This window comes from Podarcis bocagei, assembly GCF_964188305.1.
Source record: "Podarcis bocagei genome assembly, chromosome: 7".
Taxonomy (NCBI): Eukaryota; Metazoa; Chordata; class Lepidosauria; order Squamata; family Lacertidae; genus Podarcis; species Podarcis bocagei.
Window position 1 is genome coordinate 7,795,313 of NC_138132.1, and position 22,217 is coordinate 7,817,529.

Here is a 22,217-nt window from a genome sequence, read left to right on the forward strand (position 1 = left end):
GCCCCAGTAGCTTTCTTTTCGGATAGGGAGGGGTGGCGTAGGAAGCCAGGGTTTAACCCCAGGGGGTTACCAAGGAGAAAGGCTATCTCTGAGCAGGTGCAGAGTGTACAATCAGTGCTGGATTTACGTATAAGCTAAACAAGCTATAGCTTAGGGCCCCACTCTCTTGGGGCCCCCAAAAAAAGATTTAAGGGAAAAAACCTGGATGTATATTTCCAAAATATAAGATAAAAAACAATTTAAAAATCCTACATACAGCAACAGTGTTTTGTGTTGTGTAGGCTCCTATGATGTAAGTCATGGGCCCCACCTGCTAGCCTGCTCCCTAAAATATCATGGGTTTGCTCCTTTCTATATACAGTGGTACCTTGGGTTACATACGCTTCAGGTTACATACGCTTCAGGTTACAGACTTTGCTAACCCAGAAATAGTACCTCAGGTTAAGAAACTTTGCTTCAGGATGAGAACAGAAATCGGGCTCCGGCGGCGCGGCAGCAGCAGGAGGCCCCATTAGCTAAAGTGGTGCTTCAGGTTAAGAACAGTTTCAGGTTAAGAACGGACCTCCGGAACAAATTAAGTACTTAACCCGAGGTACCACTGTATAGGGTGCCTACATTCTGCATGGACTGGTTGCAGGGGAACATGTGCAAATGGCTTGAGATACCTATTAGGTCCATAAATTACCATACAATCATACCTCGGGATAAATATGCTTCAGGATAAGTATTTTCGGGTTGCGCTCTGCAGCGACCCAGAAGTAACAGAACTTGTTACTTCCTGGTTCCGCCGCTCGCGCATGCGCAGTCAAAATGACATCATGCGCATGCGCGGAAGAAGCAAATCGCGACCCGCGCATGCGCAGTCGCGTCTTACGTTCTATTCAGGATGTGAACGAGGCTCCGGAACGGATCCCGTTCGCATCCCGAGATACCACTGTATAGCATATATTCAACACAAAAAACAGCAACAACATATAAAGGGCCCCATTACCTTTAGTAGCTTAGGGCCTCATCTTAAATCCGTCCCTGGTGGCAATCGATTCCTGCCCACCAAGGAATTGGCAGGAATCTGGGATTACATTCTCAGCCAGAGTCTCTGGGGTGGGGCAGATGTTCACTCGAGCACCTATCGTTTTAAAGGTAAAGGTAAAGGTACCCCTGACCATTAGGTCCAGTCCTGACTGACTCTGGGGTTGCGGCGCTCATCTCGCTTTATTGGCTGAGGGAGCCGGCGTACAGCTTCCAGGTCACGTGGCCAGCATGACTAAGCCGCTTCTGGCGAACCAGAGCAGCGCACGGCAACGCCGTTTACCTTCCCGCCGGAGCGGTACCTATTTATCTACTTGCACTTTGATGTGCTTTCGAACTGCTAGGTTGGCAGGAGCAGGGACCGAGCAACGGGAGCTCACCCCATGGCGGGGATTCAAACTGCAGATCTTCCGGTCAGCAAGCCCTAGGCTCTGTGGTTTAGACTAAGGTTACCATACGTCCCCGTTTCCCGGGGACAGTTCCCATACAAAATCCATTGAAGTTGAAAAGTGTCCCTGGATTCATTGAAAAAAATCTAGTAACCTTAGTTTAGACCACAGCGCCACCCACGTCCCTACCTCTCGTTTTAGGCATTCCTATTTATTATTAATTAAAGCTATGGTTTTCCCAGTAGTGACGTATGGAAGTGAGAGCTGGACCATAAAGAAGGCGGATCGCCGAAGAATTTATGCTTTTGAATTCTGGTGCTGGAGGAGACTCTTGAGAGTCCCATGGACTGCAAGAAGATCAAACCTCTCCATTCTGAAGGAAATCAGCCCTGAGTGCTCACTGGAAGGACAGATCCTGAAGCTGAGGCTCCAAGACTTTGGCCACCTCATGAGAAGAGAAGACTCCCTGGAAAAGACCCTGATGCTGGGAAAGATGGAGGGCACAAGGAGAAGGGGATGACAGAGGATGAGATGGTTGGATAGTGTTCTCGAAGCTACCAGCATGAGTTTGACCAAACTATGGGAGGCAGTGGAAGACAGGAGTGCCTGGCGTGCTCTGGTCCAGGGGGTCACGAAGAGTCGGACACGACTAAACGACAACAAGAATTAATATTAATTCTTAGATTTAATTCATCAAAAGATCACATGATTCCTAATGAGGATGATATGGTGAGTCCAACATAAATGTCCACGTAGCCAAGCATTTTGTACGCAACCCATCAATATGTTCGCCAGGCGGCCCTCACAACAGCTCTGCGAGGTTAGGCGAGTGTTTTCATCCCGCAAAGAATGGAGCTGAGACACACAGACTTCCTTAGTTTGAAGCTCAGGTGAGATTTGAACCGAGCTGTGAAAGGGCTGTGCCCTCACACCCGTAATGGGTGTGTAGGCACACTGATCCGCAATGGTGCTTGGCAGGTGCAAAACGCACAGCTCAGCCAGAATTTGAAATAGGGACCATCATTCACAGAAGCTGCTTCCTTCGCCTTGCCACATGGACACAAAAACCTCAAATATGGAAGCATGGGAACGATGGTGGAATATGGATATAAAATTTACAGCATGTTACGGTCTAAGAGAAAATTGTACGAAAGCGAAATATCAGAGGTATCGAACACTGAGTAAGTTGCCAAAAATGTACAAATCTCAATCGAATAAGTGTTGGAAATGTAAAGAGAAAGAAGGTTCTTTTTATCATATGTGGTGGTCTTGTAGTAAGGTTAAAGCTTACTGGGAAATGATATATAATGAAATGAAAAGGATGTTTAAAATAACCTTCGTTAAAAAAAAAAGCTGGGGATTATATATACCTAAAATGTATAGAAACTTATTTATGTATGGTACTGCAGCAGCAAGAATGTTACTTGCCCCAAAAGAAGCAGAAGACCCAGCAAAGGAAGAATGAATACAAAAACTTGCAGACTTTGCAGAACTGGCAAAATTTACTGGAAGGATAAGAAACCAAGATAACAAACTTTTTATAAAAGAATGGAAATGGTTTATTGAGTATTTACAAACAAACTGTAAACAAACAAGAACACTGGCAGGATTAGTGTAATAAACTGCAGTTTTAAAAGAGTATATATTTAAAGTAGATGAATAAATGAGTTAATTTGGAATATGCAGAGAATATAAAAAAACTAAATTTAAGGAACCGCAGAAAGAGGGGGAAGGAAGTCGAGTTTCGAAATGTTAAAATGAAGGTAAAATTATTGAAATGTATAAAATTGAAAATCATAAATATATATATACTGTATATATACAGTGGTACCTCGGGTTAAGAACTTAATTTGTTCTGGAGGTCTGTTCTTAACCTGAAACTGTTCTTAACCTGAGGTACCACTTTAGCTAATGGGGCCTCTTGCTGCTGCTGTGCCACACCATGCGATTCCTGTTCTCATCCTGAAGCAAAGTTCTTAACCCAAGGTACTATTTCTGGGTTAGCGGAGTCTGTAACCTGAAGCGTCTGTAACCCGAGGTACCACTGTATTTTAAAACCCCTCAAATATAGAATGCAGGAAATTCAAGCCACTCCCCCCATCTTCACAACAAACTTGAAAAACACCACATGGATTCAACAGCTTCGCTGAAATGCCCCTTTCCCCATGCCACACAAACAATGCCAACCTGAAAGCTCCATGCAGAGTCAGCCATGCTGTGGCAATCACACAGGGTCCCCGGACGTTTGATGGTCTATTGATGCCTGTGCCACCACTATGATCACTTCCCCGCTGCCACCAACCTGTTTCTCTTGGGTACACACTGAGTCCAGACGGTTGTTAACATTAAAACAAATAATCAAGTTTATTTTATAAGCATGAACAAGTTTATGGTTTCAGATAATTTTTCTTGTCAGTTTCTTATCCTTAGTTTCTATACTGGCCTATACCATCCTCTTAACTTCTAACTGATTATCCCAACTGTCTATCTGACTCCTAACAATTTCACTCACTCTCACATCAAAACTAGACCAATCCACAGACTTATCCTCCCTCTTCCTTCTCCAACTCCCAACTGACTTCCACACTAAAAAAAGGTAAGGGTACCCCTGCCCGTACGGGCCAGTCGTGGCCGACTCTAGGGTTGCGCGCTCATCTCGCTCAAGAGGCCAGGAGCCAGCGCCGTCCGGAGACACTTCCAGGTCACGTGGCCAGCATGACGAAGCTGCATCTGGCGAGCCAGCACCAGCGCAGCACACGGAAATGCCGTTTACCTTCCCGCTGGAGTGGTACCTATTTATATACTTGCACTTAGGGGTGCTTTCGAACTGCTAGGTGGGCAGGAGCTGGGACCGAAAGACGGGAGCTCACCCCGCCACGGGGATTCAAACCGCCGACCTTACGATTAGCAAGTCCTAGGCACTGAGGTTTTACCCACAGCGCCATCCGCTTCCCAACTCTAACTCTAACTCCTCCCCTTGGGTTCCCACTGGCCAATCACTTCACACTCATTTAACCCTTTCCTTATGACCCACCTAGGAGGCCAAACGCCACACATGACACCGCCAGCTGTCACCATTAAAACCCCACCACCACTTTTATCTAACAATCCAGGAGAGCAGCGGGAAACGGCGCTGGAATAAGGGAATTTCCCGCAAAAAAGGGAAAAGTTGACAGCTATGAGCTCAACATGGGTGACCACAGAGCAGCAGGCCCAGACAGAGGGGGGGGCATATGGGTCACTTGGCCCGGACCTCCGATTCCAAAGGGGGCCTCGGTCAGAGTATTTCTCTATAGTGGTACCTCAGGTTACAGACGCTTCAGGTTACAGACTCCGCTAACCCAGAAATAGTACCTCGGGTTAAGAACTTTGCTTCAGGATGAAAACAGAAATTGTCCTCCGGCAGCGTGGCAGCAGCAGGAGGCCCCATTAGCTAAAGTGGTGCTTCAGGTTAAAAACAGTTTCAGGTTAAGAACGGACCACCAGAACAAATTAAGTACGTAACCAGAGGTACTACTGTATTTTCCATTTTGTCTTTATATGCAGATACGGTTCAAGCCTCGAAATAAAATTACCGTATTTTTTGCTCTATAAGACTCACTTTTTCCCTCCTAAAAAGTAAGGGGAAATGTGTGTGCGTCTTATGGAGCGAATGCAGGCTGCGCAGCTATCCCAGAAGCCAGAACAGCAAGAGGGATTGCTGCTTTCACTGCATAGCGATCTCTCTTGCTGTTCTTCTGAGATTCCGAATCTTTTTTTTCTTGTTTTCCTGCTCCAAAAACTAGGTGCATCTTGTGGTCTGGTGCGTCTTATAGAGCAAAAAATACGGTATTTGTCAGCATAACTTTTGTGAAAATTATTTATATACTTATTTATAAGACTTCAGTTATCCCATAGCTACCAACTTTCAGATTTGAAAATAAGGGATCAGCAGCCTCACCTGTGGACAGTCTACGGGATATCTAACAATCCGGGTTAGCAGCGGGAAGAGGCGGGAAACGGCACTGGATTTATTTATTTTTTAAAGAGTTTATTTATTTATTTTCAATGCAGAATCATAACAAAAATTACAAACATTGAATCCAAAATAATACTATACAAACAAACAAAACGGAACAAACAAAAAAAAAAAAAAGGAAAGGAAAGGAAAAAAAAGCAAAGGGAACAAAACAAAACAAAAACGAAAAAAACACACATCTACAGAAAAAAACCCATATCATTACGTACGGCACTGGATTAAGGGAATTTCCCGCAATAAAAAAGGGGAAGGTTGACAGCTATGAGTTATCCTCAGGGTAAAAAAAGAGGGGGGGCACATTATCTACCTGGCCCGGTCCTCTGCCTGACTCTGCACAAGCAGAGCAGCAGCGACTGCAGAGGTGAGCCAAAGGACCCCCTGCCTAACCCCTGCCTTCTCCACCATCCCACAAAAGCTACCAACAACAAGGGCTGCACTTTCCCGGGAACAATAGGACTGGCCTAGCCAAGTGTTAGTCAGCACTGGATAAATAGGAAGGGGTGTGGAGGGAACCTGGCATATTCTTAGCCTCTGAGAGGGAGAGAGAAATAGAACAGGGATCTAAGCTATCAAAGGACACAAGGCCCCTTTGGATAACCCAGACAGCTGCCGGAAGCTGGCTAAATTAGGGGGAGGGGAGGCAGAAGGGGGTACCCCCCCCACGCCACCCTGCAGGGCCAAGTTGGGCTGCCATGGCGCTCCTGGCAGGAATTTTGTGCCTGCCACAGCTGTGTGGCCCTAAGAACATCCAGAAACTTTTCCCAGCATGCGGCAGGTCAGCCACTTCCAAACTTCGTTCGGACTCACTCACACGCCGGCAAATTTTTGCCGCACGGTTTGTGGATTTGGTGCTTTTCCACAACAAACCCACTTTTTCCCCCTTCAAAAAATAAAATAAAATTCAACATCCTGCATGTTATGTACTGAGTTGAATAGGATCCAAACTGCAGCAGTCTGATTGGTCCTAGAACAATAGGATCCAAATTGCAGCAGTCTGATTGGTCCTAGAACAATAGGATTCAGAATGCAGCAGTCTGATTGGTCCTAGAACAATGTAGCAGTATGATTGGTTGGCAGGAACCACCCAATCATGCTCCAGATATAAGTGAATCCACAACCTGATTGGCTTACAGTAGAATTCCAGAATTAGCCAATCATGTGCAGCCCATTGTGTAAATAATGTATATAAAGCAGATACTTGGAGGGGACATTCATTCATTCCTCCTCACCACTATGAGCTGAATAAAGAGCATGAAATCACTTTGCGACTCTGAGCATATTTCACTGCATTACGGAAAGGGGAGGGAAATGTGAGATGAAAACTGCTTGATGTCCCAACGAAAGAAAGAATTGATGACCTACGCAGAGTTGGCTAAAATGACATACAAATTGCAGGACAAGGACCTGTGACTTTAAGGAAGAGCTTTTTACAACTTATCTAAAAAGACAACAAAATAAATTGGACTCCTTGGCAGGTTTTGAATAAACGTACACAAATTTGTTAGTTGATAACATGGTAGATAGGTAATGTTAGAAAATGCAGAGAGTAATATGTGCTGAGAAATCAGAGAGAGGAGCTGAGGGAAGTCTCTGGGGGCGGGATTGAAGCGGGGTGGGGAAAAAGGGGGGAAATAACGAATATGATATGTTTTGACAAATTGTTATGTGGAATTTGTTAATAAAAACATTTTTTAAAAAAAGAAGAAAAGAAGCTGCTTGATGTGATGTCATCTAACCTGTGAACCGCGCCCTGAGATCTACAGATGAAGGGCGGTAAACAAATTATATATATATAATACACACCTTCCTGCAAACAAATCAGAACGAATGCTCAATAAAGAGCTGATAATAATAATAATAATAATAATAATAATAATAATAATAAATTTTATTTATATCCCGCCCTCCCCAGCCGAAGCCGGGCTCAGGGCGGCTAACAACAATAAATGTCGTATAACCTCCCTCCCACAAACATTTATCAAGCAAGCCAAGACGAATGCTCAATAAACAGGGAGTCTGGAAGAGGCAATGCGGCGACATGGGGAAATTCAGCTCTTGAATTGCACAAGGACTACGCTGGGTGGGAATCAATGGAAACAGCATCAAGTCAATGGCGTCGAAGGAGATGCATGGGAGCTTATTCCTGAATGGGAGAAAACAAGTCCCAGAATCTGGACCGCAACCTTATGGCTACAGAATCATAGACTTGTGGAATTGTAGAGTGGAAGGCCACGGCCCTCCAATACAGGAATCTTTTGCCCATATATATGGGCAAAAGGTACCCACAGTGGTACCTCGGGTTACACACACTTTTAATGTTTGATGTATTTTAATATTCTTTTGGAAGCCGCCCAGAGTGGCTGGGGAGGCCCAGCCAGATGGGCGGGGTATAAATAATAAATTATTATTATTATTATTAGTAGTAGTAGTATTAGTATTAGTATTAGTATTATTTATTATTCCCACATGCCTTATTGGATTTTTGATGTGCCCAAGTGATTTAAGGCCAAACTATGCATTCCCTTAAACGTGGTATTTTCAAAGCTCGCTTAAGCTGGCCACTTCACAGGTCCACAGAGCCAAAATCCGGGCAAAGGACTCGTGCAAGTTTCCTACAGAAAGTCCCTCCAGCTGCTCGGAGCACAGTCTGGGGCCCACACGGCTGCTTTCCCTTCAAAATAAAACACAAGCAGCCAGCTTGCTTTTCTGAAAAGTGCGTTTAGTGTAACCTGAAGTTTGCCCCTTGTTAAGTGCAGCTGGATGAGCTCCTTCACCTCTTTGTGGTCTAGGAACTTGAGAGATCTTCCTAGCATGCCTGCTCTGGGAGCCCTCGGGCATCCACCCCCAAGGACAAATTTATATCCAGCATTTCTCCCGAATTTTCCATGAGTTAGCCCTGCTGCTTGTTCCTCTGCCTTTTAAAGGCCTCCCTCGTTCCGAAACTGCCCCTTTGCCTCCTACTCCCCTTCCTGTTGGGCCCTTCGTTCCTTTCCTGACCCTCTTTGAGCCTGGGGGGGGGGGGAGGGAATCAGACAGCAGCTCCCAAATCTGGATAAATCTGGGTGAACGCACATTGTGGCTGCAGCGCAAAGGCCATGCCTGCGTTCCTCTGGCCTGCTTATCAGAAGGAGTGTTTCCTGCTATTGAATCTGTTTCCCTAGCTGGCCAGCCCAGGCTGAGTTTCCTGTTCCTTTTCCGTAGCTTGGCTTTTGAAAAATAGGGAGTCCTCAGTAATTACCGTATTTTTTGCTCTATAAGACGCACCAGACCCCAAGACGCACCTAGTTTTTGGAGGAGGAAAACAAGAAAAAAGAATACTCTGAATCTCAGAAGCCAGAACAGCAAGAGGGATCACTGTGCAGCGAAAGCAGCAATCCCTCTTGCTGTTCTGGCTTCTGGGATAGCTGCGCAGCCTGCGTTCGCCCCATAAGACGCACACACATTTCCTCTTACTTTTTAGAAGGGAAAAAGTGAGTCTTACAGAGCAAAAAATACGGTAGCTAATTGAGAACCGCTGCCTTAAGTAGTTGTTTTAGCTAGGGCAAACCCAGCCAGTTGCCCAGGATATAATAATACATATGCTTCAGGTTACATACGCTTCAGGTTACGGACTCTGCTAACCCAGAAATAGTGCTTCAGGTTAAGAACTTTGCTTCAGGATGAGAACAGAAATTGTGCTCCGGCGGCGCAGCAGCTAAAGTGCTGCTTCAGGTTAAGAAGAGTTTCAGGTTAAGAACGGAACTCCGGAATGAATTAAGTACTTAACCTGAGGTACCACTGTAGTAATAATAATAATAATAATAATAATAATAATAATAATAATAATACCACAAAGTTGCACCAGCACCACTTGGGCTGGCGCATGCATGCACACAAACATACAGGATCAAGCTGCAAGCCTTTGATTGCTGAGCTGGGTTTTCGACATGTGTGCATGGAGGAAAGAGATATGCGTTTATTTATTTATTGCAAGTGACCTCTGGGAGGAGGGCAGAGAGAAGAGACGACATGGTGTTTCTGCAGCAGCACAACAACAGGACACCTTCATCTGCCCCGGCTGCAACAAAACATGTCTCTCCCGTTTTGGTCTCTACAGCAAACAGCCGACGCTCAAACCTTCCCGCAGTTTGACTTCACTCACAAAAGAGCACTCCTCCGTTGTCTCCCGAGATAAGACAGATGTATTTATTCCCCGACTTTTTCTCTGAGGAGCTCCAGGCGGACTATACATGGTTCTCCCCCTTCCCGCTGAATCCCCACAACAACCGTGTGAGGTAATAGGTAAAGGGACCCCTGGCCATTAGGTCCAGTCGTGACCGACTCTGGGGTTGCGGCGCTCATCTCGCTCCATTGGCCGAGAGAGACGGTGTACAGCTTCTGGGTCATGTGGCCAGCATAACTAAGCTGCTTCTGGCAAAGCAGAGCGGCGCACGGAGATGCCATTTACCTTCCCGCCAGAGTGGTACCTATTTATCTACTTGTACTTTGACGTGCTTTCGAACTACTAGGTTGGTAGGAGCAGGGACCGAGCAACGGGAGCTCACCCCATCGCGGGGATTCGAACCGCCGACCTTCTGATCGGTAAGTCCTAGACTTTGTGGTTTAACCCACAGCGCCACCCACGTCACTGTGTGAGGTAATAATAATAATAATAATAATAATAATAATAATAATAATAATAATAAATTTATTATTTGTACCCTGCCCATGTGGCTGGGTTTCCCCAGCCACTTTGGGCGGCTTCCAACAAAGACCAAAAATACACTAAAAGGTAGGCTAGGCTGAGAGACAGTGACCGGCCCTTAAGGTCTCACCCAGGGGGCTTTGTGGCCGAGTGAGGATTTGAACCCAGGTCTCACGGGGTACTGGTACAACACCCCAACCAGTACACCACACTTGCTCTCGGAAGACAGTCTTGGCGGAGCAAAGTCCCGACTTGCAGCGCGACTGTGGGCAGGAATCCGCAGCTCTCTCAGCTTTCAAGAATGCAGGAGGGCTGCGTTTCCACCCTGGCCAGACCTCATCAAATACAAAGGGTTTCCTTTCCCTCGAAGGGGAAGGGGGGGTCCTTCCCGGAAGCTGCAAACAAACAAGGCACCTGCTCCCTGTTGCCAAGGCAACAAGAGCGGAGGCCTTCTCTCTCTCCCTCTCCCCCGTCGCCACGACACCCCTCCATCGTTTTTTACACTGGCGAGGATTTGCCAGCCCATCCCATAATCCGGCAATAAAGAGTGGAGGATGCGGAGGGAAAGCAGCTTAGCCAGGGGCTGTCCTGTCAGGGCTTTGTCTGCCCTTCAATCACAGCTTGGGATTATAGGGAGATGGGGGGGCAAGCCTGGGCACTCCGTGGCGAAGATGGGCAGCGTCCGCAACTGTGGGGTGCCTGGGGTCTTCGACGGCCCTAGACCCCTGCCACTGGAGTAGGGGGTACTTTGCTGGCCAGCCCAGCCACCTTACATGCTTGCAATTGTAATTTAAGTAGTTCACTTTCTGGGTGCGGGGGTGGGGGTGGAAAAAAAAGCAGAGACATCACCTTGCCAACAAAGGTCCGTATAGTTAAAGCTATGGTTTTCCCAGTAGTGATGTATTGAAGTGAGAGCTGGACCCTAAAGAAGGCTGATTGCCAAAAAATTGATGCGTTTGAATTCTGGTGCTGGAGGAGACTCTTGAGAGTCCCATGGACTGCAAGAAGATCGAACCTCTCGATTCTGAAGGAAATCAGCCCTGAGTGCTCACTGGAAGGACAGATCCTGAAGCTGAGGCTCCAAGACTTTGGCCACCTCATGAGAAGAGAAAGACTCCCTGGAAAAGACCCTGATGTTGGGAAAGATGGAGGGCACAAGGAGAAGGGGACGACAGAGGATGAGATGGTGGGACAGTGTTCTCAAAGCTACCAGCATGAGTTTGACCAAACTGCGGGAGGCAGTGGAAGACAGGAGTGCCTGGCGTGCTCTGGTCAAGGGGGTCACGAAGAGTCGGATACGAATAAACGACTAAACAACAATAACTTTCTGGGAAGGTGTGGCCGGTGGTGAGGTGGAGGACCCACATAGAGGGCCCCTAAAAAGTCTTGAGTTGGCCTGTAGGTGAAACAGCAGCTCAAGAAAGGAGGAGCTCAGATTTGGGGTATCTGAAAGCCGGGGTGGGGACAGAGCACGCCAGCTTCTTGCCTTCCAGATGTTTGGAACTATAACTCCCGGCAGCTCTAGCCAGCCAGCCAGTCAATGAGACGAACAGTCAGAGGCGAAGGGAGTTGTGGTCCAAAATGTCTGGAAGGCGTCAGGCTGGCGGTGGCTGGAGTAGCTAGGAGACCAAGAAGAAGAGAGCCAAGGGAATGATAGGCAGAGAACGTGGAGGCCTGAGGGGAAGAGGAGATGGCAAATTGAGGGAAGGCAAGGGACTTGAGCCGGGCCACAAATCAAACCACACCAAAGTCTTACGGTTTAATGCCCATCTATAAGCTTCCTTGTTGGAGAGGCCGTAAAACCCACAAAAAACAACACTTCCCTCCCCAAATGAAACCCTCTCCGAAGCTGGTTCACACATGCATGTTCTTCACTTGAACAACTGCACCCTTGAGTGACAGTTGTGCACACGGGAATGCTATCATCGAATCGTAGAACTGTTGGAAGGTACCCCAAGAATCATCTAGTCCAACCCCCCCTGCAATGCGGGAATCTCAACTATAGCATCCAGGACAGATGGCCGTCCAACCTCTGCTTAAAAACCTCCAAGGAAGGAGAGTCCACAACCTCTCGTGGGAGACCGTTCCCCTGTCAAACAGCTCTTACTGCCAGAAAGCTCTTCCAGATGTTTAGTCAGAATCTCCTTTCTTGTAACACAAAGCCATGGGTTCGAGTCCTACCCTTCGGAGCAGGAGAAAACAAGCTTGCTCCATCTGCCTCGTGACAGCCCTTCAGATATTTGAAGACAGCTATCGCATCTCCTCTCAATATCCCCAAGACTCAGCTTTCTTCAGGTTACTGAGTTCATACATTCGGCTAATAATAATAATAATAATAATAATAATAATAATAATAATTTATTATTTATACCCCGCCCATCTGGCTGAGTTTTCCCAGCCACTCTGGGCAGCTCTCAATCGAGTGTTAAAAACAATACAGCAGTGTGGAAGCGACGTTTTTTGAAATTTATTCCCTGCTTCTGTATCCCGCCGCCTTTTGCCAGGAGCTCAAGGCTGTATCCATGGTTCTCCCCCTCCGCATTTAACCTCTACAAACAACCCTGCGGGGTAGGTTAGGCCGAGAGGTGACCTTCATGGCTGGGTGCGGATTCGAATCCTGCTCTTCTAACGCTCTAACCGCTATACCACGCTGTCCCTGCATACAGACACGTATGAACAAGCTTTGCCCCGTCCCTGGTTTTGGGACACCAGGAATGTACACCGTATGAACCGCCAATGTTGGAAAACGTACAGAGAATTCCTTCCACCTTGTTGACCCTCCCAGCTGCCCGCGCTCACCTGGGTAGAAGTCCTTCGACTTTGAGAGCTTGATAGTAGCTCCGGTTTCTTTCTGCAGTTGGACAATCGTTTGGCCTCCTTTGCCAATGATGGATCCGGCGGCATAGCTGGGGATCAGGACCTTGAGGAAGTACTCGCCGTCCTCTGCAAGGGAAGGAACAAAGCGTCAGGAAGCACCATCTGAATCCCAGGGTGGACGAGAGCTGGGGCAGTCTCTGGCCACAACAAGAAAAGGCAGCCCGTGCCAACTTTCCAGGCACGGCACGTCATCGCGGGAGACAGGCGTATTGCATAGAATTTGGCCCGGACCGGCTTCTAGCGTGGCAACACAAAGTCTGCTAAAGGGGCAGGAGGATGCAGTTGGCAAAGGGTCTTTGGTGCAAAGGGGGGGAAGGAAGAAGAAGCTCCGACAATAATGGACTGGCATTACAAGCGACAAGAATTTGCTGAAATGGCGCAGTTGACAAATACCCTGAGAGGCAATTCAAAACAAAAATTTGCGGGAAAGTGGGATAGATATAAAACATACGTTCAAAAATACAGTAAAGGTTCGCTATCTATGCTGGCATCTGATTGACGTTGGAGTGAGACTGAGTTGAGAAATAAGACTAAGAGCACATATTGATATAGGAATGTCTTAGATAATATGTAAAGAAATATACAATACTAAGAGTACATTCATTTGTAAAAAAAGGAATATACAACAGGAAAGACCGGAAGTCTAGTGTGTTGGTATGTATATGATTTTTTTGGGGGGAGTTCCCCCCCTCTTTGTTCTTTCTTTCTTTTTTGTTTCATTTTCTTTCTAGGTATATAAAATTTGTATATAATTTTTGTATACATGTTGGGAATTATATTATAGTAAGTCCTGTAATGTAATATGACAACGTTTACCGATGTAATATAAGAATGTTAACAAATACAGTGGTACCTCGGGTTACATACGCTTCAGGTTACAGACGCTTCAGGTTACAGACTCCGCTAACCCAGAAATAGTACCCCAGGTTAAGAACTTTACCTCAGGATGAGAACAGAAATCGTGCTCTGGCGGCACAGCAGCAGCAGGAGGCCCCATTAGGTAAAAATGGTGCTTCAGGTTAAGAACAGTTTCAGGTTAAGAACAGACCTCCAGAACGAATTAAGTACTTAAACCGAGGTACCACTGTAAATAAAATGAAATTATTTATTTTTAAAATGGGAACCAGTACAGGTGACCTATTCCCTGTAGCTATTATTAAGCAAGGCATCGCCGCAGGCAGTTTGTGTCTTTGCCAAGAACCTAATGCATTTCCCCCAAATCCACAAAGGTACATCGGCAGACACCACAGCAGTCTGGTCCAGCACGGACCGAAATCCACTCCTGCCATCTCATCTGAGCTTTCATCCCCACTGCCTCCACCCAGGTGTCTAGGGCTGACAAGTGGCGGCAGCTATGTCTGCGATCACGGAAACACAGATCTGGAAAGTTGGAGGGTTGTCGAGTCCAGCCTGCCTGCCTGCGCACTGTCTCACCAGGGTGGTATATGCTCTGGTTATCTCCCACTTGGACCACTGCAGGGTGGTCTACATGGGGCTACCTTTGTTTTTTTAAAGAAGGAGACTCCCTGGAAAAGACCCTGATGTTGGGAAAGATGGAGGGCACAAGGAGAAGGGGACGACAGAGGATGAGATGGTTGGACAGTGTTCTCGAAGCTACCAGCATGAGTTTGACCAAACTGCGGGAGGCAGTGGAAGACAGGAGTGCCTGGCGTGCTCTGGTCCAGGGAGTCACGAAGAGTCGGACACGACTAAACAACCAAAGAACAACATTCCTAAGTTTGTCCTGCCCTGTTTCTACATCATACTGTGGTGGAGTCTCCTTCTTTGGAGGTCTTTAAGCAGAGGCTTGACAACCATATGTCAGGAGTGCTCTGATGGTGTTTCCTGCTTGGCAGGGGGTTGGACTCGATGGCCCTTGTGGTCTCTTCCAACTCTATGATTCTAAACGACTAAACAACAACAAACACAGAATTTGCCCCACTACACACACACAGAGTAGGAACAGCCCCATGCGCCACTGGCAAAGGCAGAAGGCAGTTGTGATGCCATCCCAGGGCACCTTGCGGGCCTGGATTCAAACCCAGGGGTCTTTCAAGTCTTCCATGCGCCTGTGCTTCCTTCTCTCTTGACCCTCCTCCCCCTTCCTGCACGAGATTTGCTCCCCCAGCTCCCCACGCTCGGCCACCCTCAAGGTCTCCTGTTTCCTCAAGCAACTTCACATATTTTCTCTGCCTCCAAATCTTTCTTCCTTTGCCCTTTCTCACACAACGGGGAAGAGCTGCAGCTCAGTTATAGGACATCTGCTTTGCTTGCAGAAGGGCTCATGTTCAACCCCTCCTTCCATCTTCAAGAAGGGCCCGTCACGTCCCCTGTCTGAAACCCTGGACAGCCACTGCTAATAATAAGGCAGCTTCATAATAATAATAATAATAATAATAATAATAATAATAATAATAATAATAATAATAATAATAATAACAATTTCTTATTTATACCCTGCCCATCTTGCTGGGTTTCCCCATCCACTCTGGGTGGCTTCCAACAAAGTATTAAAATATAATAACCTATTAAAAGCTTCCATAAACAAGGCTGCCTTCAGATGTCTTCTAAAAGTCTGGTAGTTGTTTTTCTCTTTGACATCTGGTGGGAGGGCGTTCCACAGGGCGGGTGCCACCACCGAGAAGGCCCTCTGCCTGGTTCCCTCTAACTTGGCTTCTTGCAGTGAGGGAACCGCCAGAAGGCCCTCGGCGCTGGACCTCAGTGCCCGGGCAGAACGATGGGGGTGGAGACGCTCCTTCAGGTATACTGGGTCTTTGAGGCCATTTAGGGCTTTAAAGGTCAGCACCAACACTTTGAATGGGGCTCAGAAACATGCAGCTTGCCTCCCCACGACCAAATTCTCCCACGCACTCGCGGCTTCATTTCCAAAACTGGGTCTGCCAAAGGAGCCCCAGACTTTGGGTGCTGAGACTCCCCTGAATGGAGGAGGAAACGGCAAGCACCTCAAGCTGCGATGCTAACACAGCCCAGTACCCCCCTGGGGGAGTCTGGGAATCACGTGACCCCAAACAGCCAATCCCCTGCTGTCGCTTGCTATAAAGTGCCACGCTTTTGCTGCACTCCTTCAGTTTGAGCATCCCACTGCTGAACAAAACATCTTGGCAGCCTTTGCCACCATGTCACCTGGTATTCTTTCCTCGGCCTTTGGACCTCAGTGGGCGTTCCACAGGGCAGGTGCCACCACTGAGAAGGCCCTCTGCCTGGTTCCCTGCAACTTGGCTTCTCACAGGGAGCGAACCGCCAGAAGGCCCTCGGCGCTGGACCTCAGTGTTTGGGCAGAACGATGAGGGTGGAGACGCTCCTTCAGGTATACTGGGCCTTTGAGGCCATTTAGGGCTTTAAAGGTCAGCACCAACACTTTGAATTACGCTCGGAAGCGTACTGGGAGCCAGTGTAGGTCTTTCAAGACCGGTGTTATGTGGTCTCCAAAGGCCACCAGGATGGTGAACGCTGCTTTTTTAGCAAACAGTCATCACCTCCACAGCATTCTTGTCTATTTCCAGAGGCCCATAACTTTTGGAAGCTGGATGCCGGGCTCACCGAACCACCGGTCTGAAGCATGCCATCAAATTTGAAAAAAATAATGATTGCACACTCCCAAGAAACCTGGACCCATTCAGACTGGGAATCGGTACCGGATTCCGCCCAAAGCTCCCCATTCCTTGGTGTGGTGTGGTGAGATTCAGCAACCTCAGATCGCAAAAAAACACAAAAAAGCAGCTAAACTTCCTACCCGGCTATAATAAGCAGCCCCCTCACTTTCAGATGGGAGCACCTATTTTTATCTGGCCCTGGCGGAGGGGTTGTGTTGCTTTCCTGCGCAGAACTTACCCAAGATACAGGCCTGACCTACTTCTGCTTCCCAGTCCCACGCTGAGGAAGATGTTAATGCCGGGGCTGGCGAGAAACCTTGTGATAAGCGATTTGGACCCGCTGCTGTGTCCAGATTGCAAAGGTCCCCTGCGGTACTAAATCAAAGCCCTCTCTTGATGAAAACAGGTCTCTCGCTCTCGTTCTCTCGCTCTCCACTCCACCCCCCCCCGTCACTTTTTGTTTTTCAAAAAGATGCCAGAACAGAAGGACCCAAAGGGAGAGAGACGTCCTTCTGACTGGAGATCCAGGCATGTGCAAAGGTGTGTGTGAGTGTGTGCATGTGTGCACACTCATATCACACACCCACACACCCACACACCCACACACCGGATCGTGCTTTTGATGCGGAAATTCCATATCCCTGAATTAACATGCAACATGCAAATCACTGGTGTTGGAGCGTGTCGCATTACGCCGGCGCAAGCGCCGTCAAGGTGAATGGGCTCAGTGAGACTCATGCAGGGGGGGAATTCTGGGGGGTGGGGCACCCCACGAGTCAGGTCTGTGTGCCCCCATCTCTGCCACCCTTAAAGGTAAAGGTAAAGGGACCCCTGACCATTAGGTCCAGTCGTGGCCGACTCTGGGGTTGCGGTGCTCATCTCGCTTTATTGGACAAGGGAGCCGGCGTACAGCTTCCGGGTCATGTGGCCAGCATGACTAAGCCGCTTCTGGCGTACCAGAGCAGTGCACGGAAACGTCATTTACCTTCCCGCTGGAGCGGTACCTATTTATCTACTTGCACTGGTGTGCTTTCAAACTGCTAGGTTGGCAGGAGCAGGGACCGAGCAATGGGAGCTCACCCCGTGGCGGGGATTCGAACCACCGACCTTCTGATCAGCAAGTCCTCGGCTCTGTGGTTTAACCCACAGTGCCACCCGCGTCCCTCTTCCACCCTTAGAGTGGCCCAAAATTCACCACCTGGGGAAGGGCCGCAGCTCAGTTGCAGGGCAGGTGCTTTGCACGTAGAATGTCCCAAATTCAATCACTAGCATCCCAAAGTGTTGTCTTTTTTTAGTGATAGCCACCTTCGTATGCTCAACCCACAGGGGAAAATGGGCAGGACCTAATGTGTTAGTTGCGTCTAGGAGAAAACATGGGGATGTGGAAGGGCATGAGGAGGGCCCCACCCACCTACCCAGGATAGCTCAGTTGGCAGAGCATGAGGCTGTTAATTTCAGGGTCGGGGGTTCGAGCCCCACCTTGGGCAAAAGATTCCTGCACTGCATGGGGGTGGGCTAGAGGACCTTAACGGTCCCTTCTGACTCCACAATCCTATGATTCTCTCTTGCTCTTTTCCTGCACCTTCCTGTCCATATTCTTCTTCTTCTTCTTCTTCTTCTTCATCATCATCATCATCATCATCATCATCATAATTTATTGTTTATACCCCACCCTTCTGGCTGGGTTTCCCCAGCCACTCTGGGCGGCTTCAAATAAAACACTAAAATACAATAACCTATTAAACATTAAAAGCTTCCCTAAACAGGGCTGCCTTCAGATGTCTTCTAAAAGTTTGGTAGTTATTTTTCTCTTTGACATCTGGTGGGAGGGCGTTCCACAGGGTGGGTGCCACCACCGAGAAGGCCCTCTGCCTGGTTCCCTGTAACTTGGCTTTTTGTAGCAAGGGAACCGTCAGAAGGCCCTCGGAGCTGGACCTCAGTGTCCAGGCAGAATGTTGGAGGTGGAGACACTCCTTCAGGTATTCTGGACCGAGGCTGTTTAGGGCTTTAAAGGTCAGCACCAACACTTTGAATTGTGCTCAGAAACGTACTGGGAGCCAATGGAGATCTCTCAGGACCGGTGTTATATGGTCCCGGCGGCCACTCCCAGTCACCAATCTGGCTGCCGTATTCTGGATTAATTGCAGTTTCCGGGTCACCTTCAAAGGTAGCCCCACATAGAGCGCATGGCAGTAGTCCATGAGGGAGATAAGCAGAGCATGCACCACTCTGGCGAGGCAGTCCGCAGGCAGATAGGGTATCAGCCTGAATACCAGATGGAGCTGGTAGACAGCCGCCCTGGACACAGAATTGACCTGCGCCTCCATGGACAGCTGTGAGTCCAGAATGACTCCCAGGCTGTGCATCTGGTCCTTCAGGGGCAAAGTTACCCCATTCAGGACCAGGGAGCCCCCACACCTGCCCGCCCCCTGTCCCCCCAAAACAGTACTTCTGTCTTGTCAGGATTCAACCTCAATCTGTTAGCCACCATCCATCCATGTATGAGTGCAAGTCTATTTATCTATATACAGTGGTGCCTCGCAAGACGAAAAGAATCCGTTCTGTGATTCTCTTCGTCTAGCGGTTTTTTCGTCTTGTGAAGCAAGCCCATTGAAGGATTAGCGGATTAGCGCTATAAGCGGCTTTTAGCGGCTTATCTGCTGATCGGATCAGCTGATAAGCGGCTTAGCGGCTTAGAAAAAGGGGGGGGGGAACCAGCAGGAACTCGCAAGACATTGTCGTCTTGCGAAGCAAGCCCATAGGAAATTCGTTTTGCGAAGCACCTCCAAAATGGAAAACTCTTTCGTCTAGCGAGTTTTCCGTCTTGCGAGGCATTTGTCTTGCGGGGCACCACTGTACTATATTGCCCTTTCACCCCCAAATCTGGCTCATCTAAGACTTTAGCGCAGCCTATAACCGAAGCCCCATTTGACGATATTTGGGGTGGCTCCTATTTTGGCCAATATGGCCTGTATGCATATACACAGAAACAAACACCCATACTTGTCTGTAATTATTAATATTAATAATAATCTTTTATTTATACGCTGCCTATCTGACTCGCTTTCCCCAGCCTCTCTAGGAGGCTCCCAACAAAATATTTAACAAAACAATAAAACATCACACCTTAAAAACTTCCCTATACAGGGCTGTCTTCAGGTGTCTTCTAAAAGTCATATAGTTGTCTGTTTCCTTGACATCTGATGCAAGGGCATTCCGCATAATAATACATGCCCCCATAAGACGCACCTAGTTTTTGGAGGAGGAAAACAAGAAAAAAAATATTCTGAATCCCAGAAGCCAGAACAACAAGAGGGATCGCTGCGCAGCGAAAGCAGCGATCCCTCTTGCTGTTCTGGCTTCTGGGATAGCTGCGCAGCCTGCATTCGCTCCATCAGACACACACACATTTCCCCTTACTTTTTAGTAAGGGGAGGGGAAAAGTGAATCTTATAGAGCAAAAAATACGGTATGTAAGAAAACCTGTAGTCAGGAGTGGTGGGAGCCTGTTTGAACTTCACAGAATATAGACAGAATACGAAAGGGTCATACAGATTTCCCAAACCCATTAGCACAACCCTAAGTAGTAGTAGTAGTAATAATAATAATAATAATAATTTATGATTTGTACCCTGCCCATCTGGCTGGGTCTCCCCAGCCACTCTGGCCGGCTTCCAACAAAGATTAAAAATACAAAGGGAACATATAGAGAGGCAGGTCAATGCATTTGCTGCAAACTGAGCAAAATAACCTCAACCTGTAACCCATAGCTGTCAACCTACAGATTTGAAAATAAGGGACCAGCAGCCTCGAAAATAAGGGATCGGCAGCCCAAATAAGGGACTTTCCAAGCCCCTCCAAGCCAAAGGCAGAAAGCCCAGCCAGCAGCCAAATGAAGCCTCAAGCGGTGGTTCCCACAGCGCAGCAACCCAGCAAAGGGGATGCAGCAAGGAAAACCACTTTCACCTCTCCACTGGGAAGCGCTGAGCAAAGGCGAGTCCCCAGACAACGCAGCCGATTTGATCAGGACAAGGCATGCAAGCTCCACCCCCCAGTCGTTCTTAGACTCCTTATTGGGTGAGCAACGCAGCCAAGCAACACAGTTGGAGCCTCCCTCCTCCCTGGCCGGCAAGGAGGGAGGGAGAGGAGCTGCTTCCTTTGAAACCCAGGAAATTTAAGGGACATCATCAAAAAGGGACAGCAGCCGGACACAGCACTGGAATAAGGGACTTTCCCACCAAATAAGGGACGGTTGACAGCTATGCTGTAACCTCAACTTGTTTTTTTGTGAATGCTGCCCGGGACTGATCGAAGTAGTCGCCCAAAACATCTTGAGGGCACCAGGCTGGGGAATTCTGCTCTCTGGCCTTCTGCCTTGGGCATATTTAATGCTGCTATTGAATAAATGATGGAAGGTAACAGAAGCCATATTTAGGTCTATGCTAAGCAATTCATTTTTCTATTATTTCTGGCACGCTACCAGCCGCTGAGAGAGTGCTCAATCCTGGTTTTCAAATTGCTTTTCCTCTCTGACCGCACTGCATCTTGGGAAACTATTTTATGAGCGGGGGGGAGCGAAGACAAGGTTTTTGGGGGGTGCGGCAAATGCGGCCCTCGGTGGCTGTCTTGCTGGCCCCCGGGGGCTCTTCCGAGGCCACGCCCCTCTTTTGGCCACACCCCTTCACCTGCCCTGCTCCACACCCACTCTGTGGAACTGTGACGATGCCTCTTGCTGGGCCAGATTAATAATAATAATAATAATAATAATAATAATAATAATAATAATAATAATAATAATAATATGTTATTTATATCCCGCCCTCCCCAGCCAAAGCTGGGCTCAGAGCAGCTAACAACCAGTGGCGTAGCGTGGGGGGTGCAAGGGGGGCCGGCCGCACCGGGCGCAACATCTGGGGGTTAGGGTTAGGGGGCGCAAATCCATGGGTTAGGGGGCGCAAATCCACGGGTTAGGGGGCGCAAATTACTTGCCTTGCCCCGGGTGCTGACAACCCACGCTACGCCACTGCTAACAACAGTAAGAACAGTTGCTCTACTCACTCTCGTTTCTGGGCCAGCTCACCACCAATGGCTCCTGGCATGTTCCCCACAAGGGAATACCTGCTTGGGCTGCAAAAAGCTGTTTTCGTCCCACCCCCTGCTCTTTTGAGTCCCACACCCTGCTTAAAAACCTCCAAGGAGGCAGAGTCTACCACCTCTTAAGGGGGACCGTTCCACTGTCAAACAGCTCTTATACTGTCCTAGAGACAGTGTCTTCTAAAAGCCTAGAATTCAGAGCTTCTCTGCGTTTTTCAGCTCCCTTCCCTTAGGGTTTGTTCTATGGCGCAACCAGGTCTCAGATGCAGAGAAACTAGGCACCCTAAGCATTTGAGTGTACAACCAAATGCAAGTTTCTAGTCCCTATTTTTAAAAGACATCCGAAGGCAGCCCTGTCTAGGGAAGTTTTTAATATTTGATGCTGTATTGTTTTTAACACTCGATTGGGAGCCGCCCAGAGTGTCTGGGGAAACTCAGCCAGATGGGCGGGGTATAAACAATAAATTATTATTATTATTATTATTATTATTATTATTATTATTATTATTATT

At 47.9% G+C, this 22,217-nt stretch overlaps 1 protein-coding gene across 1 annotated transcript in view; it reads left to right on the plus strand.

Moving 5' to 3' along the window:
* SYMPK (symplekin scaffold protein) overlaps positions 1-22,217 on the plus strand; it is a 257,360-nt gene that overhangs the window by 48,518 nt on the left and 186,625 nt on the right. The window lies entirely within an intron of this gene.